This window comes from Oratosquilla oratoria, chromosome 9, assembly GCF_046742065.1.
Source record: "Oratosquilla oratoria isolate Oo_2021 chromosome 9, ASM4674206v1, whole genome shotgun sequence".
NCBI lineage: Eukaryota > Metazoa > Arthropoda > Malacostraca > Stomatopoda > Squillidae > Oratosquilla > Oratosquilla oratoria.
The window spans coordinates 59,689,408-59,696,907 of record NC_134785.1 but is presented as its reverse complement, the minus strand read 5'-3'; positions in this window follow the sequence as shown (position 1 = coordinate 59,696,907).

The following is a 7,500-nucleotide window of genomic DNA, read 5'->3' as shown; positions in this document are numbered from 1 at the left end:
ACCACCTACACAAACAAGCACAACAATAACAATAACGATAAATAACATCAATGACAAAAAAATAACACCAAAATATAAAAATAATAACAGTAACGATAAAAAAAATAATCAATAACAAAATAACAATAAAAACAATACAAAAAATAACAACAATTAACAATACCAACAAAACACAATGATAATAACACTAACAACAACACCAAGAAAACAACAACAAAAATAACAAGAGCAACAATAACATAAAAATAACAGTCAACAACAATATTACGATAACAACGTCACTAATCATGGTTATTATTTTGAAACGGACTGCAATAATATTGATATGCGAGCCATCATTCTGAAATTACATTATGAAGAAGACGGGAACAATGAATTATTATCTTTGCAGCAACAATGACAAGCGAGTCATTAAGCAATAAATTGAAGAAATTGAATACGACAATGAAAGATGATAATCATCACAGCGGTGATGACGGCACTGATGGGGATTGTGACAATGGCAGTGATGGTGATGACGATAAATATGGTCATGATGATGGTGATGACTGGAAAATGGTGATGATAATGAAATAGTGACAATGGCAGTGATGATAATGAGATAGTGATTGTGATGACGGAAAAATTGTGATGATGATGATGATGATAATGAAATAGTGACAATGGCAGTGATAGTGATGATGGTGATGATAATGAGAGAGTGGTGATGGTGATGGTAACGAGATAGTGACAATGGCAATGATCGTGATGGTGATGACGGTAGAAATGATGATGATGATGGCAATGATAATGAGATAGTGACAATGGTGATGACAGTAAGAATGGTGTTGATGGTAATGATGGCGATGATAATGATATCGTGGATATGGATTGTGAAGGTGATGGCGGTAAAGATGGTAATGATGGTGATGTTGGTGATACCGAGATAGTGGCGATAGTGATGATAGTAAAGATGGTGATGATGGTAATAGCAGCGATGATAATGAGAGTGACAATGTTGACGATAGTGATAATGATAGTGATAATGATGATGATAATAATGATGAAGACAATAATAATGATAATAATGACGGTGATGGGGACTGTTTCGGACACAGCACAGCGTCTCCTGCCGTAGCCTCAACAAACAACATCACAGGCTATCCCAGCACCTGGGGTACAGGTGACGTCTTCGGCTGCCAATGAGCGACTGCTATCGTAATGCTTACCCTGTATCTCACAAAGGCATGTGCCCATAGGCTAATCTAGCACATAGGGTTAGGGTGACAGCTCGCTTTATACATCACAACATCGCTGTAGCCTCCACCCCTTTTTATCATTATTATCATTATCATTATCATTATTATTATTATATATATTTTATTAAATTTTTTTTTGTCTTACTTTTTCTATTTCCCGTTCATCCCTCCTCCTCCTTTCTTTTCTTCCTCCACCTCCTCCTCCTCGTTGCGTTCCTCTTTCTCCCCTCCTTTATCTCTGATTACCGTCTTCCCCTCTTCTGACATTCATTCGCTCCATTTCCCCTCCGTGCCTCCTCGTCAAAAACTTTCATATTGAGCGTAATCTCCGCCTTTTGTGTTTATTTTCTAATTCCTCCCTTCTTTGCTCCTCCTCCTCCTCCTCCTCTTCCTTCTTCTTTCCTCCTCCTCCTTCTTCTCCTCTTTCTCCTCCTCCTTCTTCTCTCCTCCTCCTCCTCTCCTCCTCCTCCTTCTTCTCCCTCTCCTCCTCCTCCTTCTCCCCTCTCCATTCTTCTCTCTTCCCCTTATCTCCTCCTCTCCTCTCTCTTCTTTCACCCTTTCACATTCAGCTCTCTTATCGCCTTCTCCTCTTCTACTCTTTTCTCTCCTCTTTATCCACCCACCCCAACTCTTCTCTCTCATATCTTTTTCTCTCCACCTCTCTTCCTCTTTCCCCCTTTTCTTTCTTTACTCTCTTCCTCTTATATCATCTCTTTTACCTCCTCCATTTCCCCGTCCCACTTTTCTCTCTTTCTTTTATCTCCTCCTCCCCTTCTCTCTTTTACCTCTTCTTTCTCCTCTCCCTACTCTCTTCCTCTTATCACCTCCTCTCTTTTACCTCCTCCATCTCTCTTCCCCATTTTTCTCTCTTCCTACTCTCTTCCTCTTATCTCCTCCTCTCTTTTACCTCCTCCATCTCTCTTCCCCATTTTTCTCTCTTCCTACTCTCCTCCTCTTACCTCCTCCTCTCTTTTACCTCCTCCATCTCTCTTCCCCATTTTTCTCTCTTCCTCTTATCTCCTCCTCTCCTCCTCTCTTTTACCTCTTCTTTCTCCTCTCCCTACTCTCTTCCTCTTATCTCCCTCTCCTCTCTTTTACGTTTTGTTTCTTCCTTTCCAACTCTTCTCTTTTCCTCTCCTCCTCTCTTTTATCCCCTCTTTCTCATCCCTACCAACGCCTCTCTACTCTCGCTTCCTCTTCTTCGCCCGGCAGGTGGCGCACCTTAAACATTTTGTTCTGACTGACGTTAGTCGAAGGGAATGCATGCGGGGTCTCTCCCTCGGCTGAATAAAATCGCCTGGCGCCTCGGGGCCCATGATCTCCCTTGTTCCTGGTTAGCGTCGCGTTCTGTCATTCCGCGGTACCGGGATCGTGCCACGCTCAATGTTGAAAACCGCCATGAATACTGCAAGTCGTTACTGTCCCCTCTTGAGCAACGGTGTCTGTGTGTGTGTGTGTGTGTGTGTGTGTGTGTGTGTGTGTGTGTGTGTGTGTGTGTGTGTGTGTGTGTGTACGTGTGTGTGTTTGAACAAGACACAGCTCCAAGCACAACCTCCTATCTCTCATCCTAGAAAGTAACAGCCGTCGATCACGAGTTCAGCACGCGATCTCAACCATGGTGACCCACAACATATTACAAACATGAGAGAGAACAGGAAACAATAAACATATAAATAAATACATGAGTAATTTGAGTAATTAATAATTATTCAATTGATGAATGTATATCAATACATAAATATGTAAAAAAAACATTTATTCAATCGGTTACTAAAACAAAAACAAATGGATAGATAAATGGATTAAGAAAATAACAAACGAATAAATATCAAATAAAGAAAACAATAAAAAAAATATATTGAAAAAACGCCTACTGTGAGACAAAGAGAGAGAGAGAGAGAGAGAGAGAGAGAGAGGGAGAGAGAGAGAGGGAGAGAGAGAGAGAGAGAGAGAGAGAGAGAGAGAGAGAGAGAGAGAGAGAGAGAGAGAGAGCCCGGAGCCTGGAACCGGGGATTCCCGTTTGATCCAGGGGTTGGAATGCCTTTGGTCCAGCGGGATCGATCGATCCATTCCCGAGGGAAGTTCCTGTCCGCCATGCTGTTCCTCCTCCTCCTCCTCCTCCTCTACTATGCTCTCCATCCCTTCAGCATAGTGATGCTTCTTAAGCATAGTCTATTTCAATTCATTTGACTCCATTAATTTCCATTACTTTTCACTAAAACATTTTTTTTCACTTTTATTAAATCTTTATTCTATGTTTATTTATCTATCTATTTACCAGGAAAATTTGCCTATTTTTTCAACCAAGGTAATTTTATTTTTTATCTTATTCTTTTTACTAAGACTATTCATTTATTTATCTAATTCTTATTCAATTTATTTATTCATTTATTTTATTTTATCTATTTATTTTTCTAGGCCAGAAGACCTTTTTCAGATGAGGGGTCTTCTTGGAACAAAACTGGGTCTCGATCGAACAAACCCTTTGAAGTGCCTCGTCTGATCCCGACGAGGTCTCAGGAGAGGTCTGCCGATTGGCGTACTTCTGCTGACGTCACGCGGTAGGCGTGGCCTCGTGATCACGTGACCCCGCTTACCCGATTGACCGCAGAAAAAATAAACAAATAAATAGAGAAATAGATAATAACAATAATAATGATAACTAAAAAATAAACGATAAAAAATAAAGTAAATTACACATACACGACCTCCTAGTTGTTCACACATCCTCCAGGAGTACATACATACATATACCAAAGGCTTTTTCCCCCTTACACGGGGGGTAGCCAAAAAGAAAAAGGCATAGAAACCACTCCCACCCATTCCATCTCCTACATATTCCACTCCCCTCCACCCTCCTCCCTCCCTCTCATCTTGGCACCTCCTGGATGACGGGCCATCCCTGCATCCTGTCCCGCAAGACACAGCACAGCCACAGCAAGGCCGCTTCATTAATTCGTCGACCCACCCTCTCCATCCCCTCATGCAGAAAAGGAGAAGACGGGGAGAAATCCCCTCGGGATGCGTCAAATTTCTCATACATACTTCCTCACCCCCCATCCCCCACCCACTCCCCCTCATGCATCACATCATCATCTATACACAACCTTTACTTTAAAGTAAAAGTAAAGTAAAGGCCTGCAGGAGTATAATAATAATATCGTTTGCAGTCTGAGCGGACATCTGTACAGTGAGCCACTGTACTGATTCTGTTGACGCTCTGCTTCCTTCTTCTCAGATTGAATTATTATCACCATCATCATGCCTCACTTGTTCTTTTGCACGCCATCTTCATCAACTCTTCCTTCTCCTCGTCCTTCCCCCTCCATGACCTTTCTCCTCGTCCTCCTCCTCCTACTCTTCCTACTCCCACTCCATGACCTCTCTTCCTTCTCCTCCTCCTCAACCTTTCCTCCTCCTCCTTCTACTCCTCCACCAAAACCTCTATTCCTCTTCCTCCTTTTACTCTTCTTCCTACTCTCACTCCAAGATCCCTCTTCCTCCTCCTCACCCTTTCCTCATCCTCCTTTTCCTCCTCCTACCGCCCACGATGACCTCTTCCTCCTCTTCCTCGTCCTCCTCCTCTTCCTACTTCCCATCCATGAGCTTTCTTCCTCCTCCTCGTCCTCCTCCTGCTCTTCCTACTCCTCCATAACCTAACTTTCTCCTCCTCTTCCTCCTCCTCCTACTTCCCCTCTTCCTCTTCCTACTCCCCCTCCAAAACATCTCCTCCTTCTCCTCTTCCTCTTCCCCCTCCTTTTCCACCTCCCTTCCTCCTACTCTTCCACCTGTTACTCCTATCATCCCACTACTTTTAATCCTCCTTTATCCTACTCTTTTTCTTCGTCTTTTTTTTTCTCCTCTTCACCTCCACTACTCATTTCCTCCTCCTCCTCCACGTTATTCCTCCTCCCTGTGCACCCCCCTCCTCCCCCTCCCCCTCTTCACAGCCTCAACCGGTTTCTTAAAGAAGACGAAGAGGAAGAACTTGGCCATTCCCGTACTCGAAGTCGACCACGAACTCCGAAGTTTGCCCCTTTGCCCCCTTCGGCTCTCCTGCTGGGGGTGCTGGCTGAACGAGCTTTTTTACTGGTGCTGGTTGTGGTAGTGGTTGTGGTTGTAGTTGTGGTTGTGGTTGTGGTGGTGTGTGGTGGTGGGGGGTGTTGGCTACTCCTCCTGGTGGGGTCTCCACTTGTAAAACTCGGGCTGATCCGTTCAGCTTAACTTGGCGAAGATGTATTATACAACAGAACAATTTTGCCTCAGCCTTTGGGTTCTCCACTTTCAGTGAAATATACACATCAACATAAAAGACAAAAACTCATGAACAAATGTTGTTCAAAGAGACTGAAGAACTACAATCCAAATGCTCATCAACGCGAGTGAAGAAGTTCTTCGCCAAGTTCAAATGAACAATGTTCATATTTCGTTGAATTTTACAAGTTACTTTGATGACGTGATCTCAGACTTCGAGTATTCTTTACCTTCAATCCAGCGAAGTCTTTCGAGTATTCGTGATCCGGGCGAGTCCCGGAAGTTCCCTTGGGCGGATCCGGGGTCCTCCAGGATCCAGTCATACCGGAAGGACGTCTACCGCGGTCACGCTTCCTCAAACAGGGAATTAGATATTCATTCCCAAAGTCTAATTACCAGTTAACTTCTGTAAACAAGCCTTTAACCGATTGGTTTCCGTTTGATGACTTGGCTGGCGTTAGCCCTTCCCGTTCTCCTGCTGCCTCGAAGACCAGAAGTCGATCCTGTGAGATTATCCTCTATTTCTTCATCGTCCACCACCCCCGCTCACGGAATAGCTTCCCCCGTTTCCGTCTCCAGCACTTACCCATACCCTATGATTTCTTCTTCCTCTTTTAAGACTGAGGGGCGGATCTGGAGGATACATGATGTCCAAGGGAGTTCGATGACACCCCTACGGACCAAAGTCACGCAAAATTATATTATACCAGAAGACTATAAATAATAATAAAAGAAAAAATCCAATTGAAAAATGCAGATAACTTTCAAGTTCTATGGCACCTCTTTCTCCCCTTCACCACCATTACAACTCTACCTCCAGTGCGATATGGTCTCCAAGGATAGAAGCGCTGGACACGTGGTACATAATCCTTTACTTAATAATGGACTAAATTCGCTGTCAGTTTACTTTTGCCATCTTCTTCTTGTTCAATGTTTTTGTAATCCACTTTTATCATTCCTTCCTTTCTCCTTTTCCAATAGAATTTTATTCCAGCCTCTAATTAGCGCCTTTTCTCTTTCCCATCTTTTAATTCTTTATTTCTATTTTGTTTCAATTATTTGTTTTATTTCATTTCTCCTTTTTTTTCTATTTCGTCTTTCTTTTGATTCGTTCTTTACAATAAGTTATTTTCCTTGTCGTAATGGCCTCTCTTACATTCCTTCCTTTTTCTTCTTCTTCGTCGTACTTTTCTATGCCCTTTTCTTTCTTTTTCCTAATTATTTACTTCATTTCGCCTTCCCTTTGTTCGTTCTGTTTATGATCGCCTCGCAGTCCAAAATAAATAAACAAATGAATAAAATAATAATAATTATAATCATAATACATACATACATATACCAAAGGCTTTTTCTTTTCTTTACATGGTAGGTAGCCATAAAACAAAGGCATAAAATCCACTCCCACCCATTCCACCCTCACATACTCCACTCCCATACTCCCCCTTGCCTCCCTCTCATCTAGGCTCCTCCCGGATGACGGGTCGTCCCTGCATCTCGCCCAGTGCCCTGGGTCAGAAGCAGTGTCGCATGACAATACATCCAAAGCTCTCCCTTAATGAATTTATTGTGGTTGTCGCCAGTCGATTTTATTCAGCTGAAGGCGAGAAAATCTTTTTAAGTCTTTTCTAAGTCTCTCCTACGACGAACGTCTTCGTTGGCTTTGTTCTATCTAAGGCTAGACGAATTTATTCAGCTGAGAGGGGACCTCACATTAATGTAAGTGAAGTTACCTAATTTTTTTTTTCCGCCACAATAACACACTTGACAGTTTTTGTTCTGGCAGACGTACGGTACCTGGTTCTCTCTCTCTCCCTCCTCTCCTCCCTTCTCTCTCTCTCTCTCTCTCTCTCTCTCTTTCTTTGTGCTTCTTCGCTACCAAGGCGGCTGCCACGAGACGAATGGGATTGCCTGTTGGCACCCAAAATAAGACGGAAAGTGTCACCTAGTATATAAAGGGTTGGGTGAAGGTGTGGGTGTGGGTGTGGGTGGGGAGTTGTTTCAATAAGCG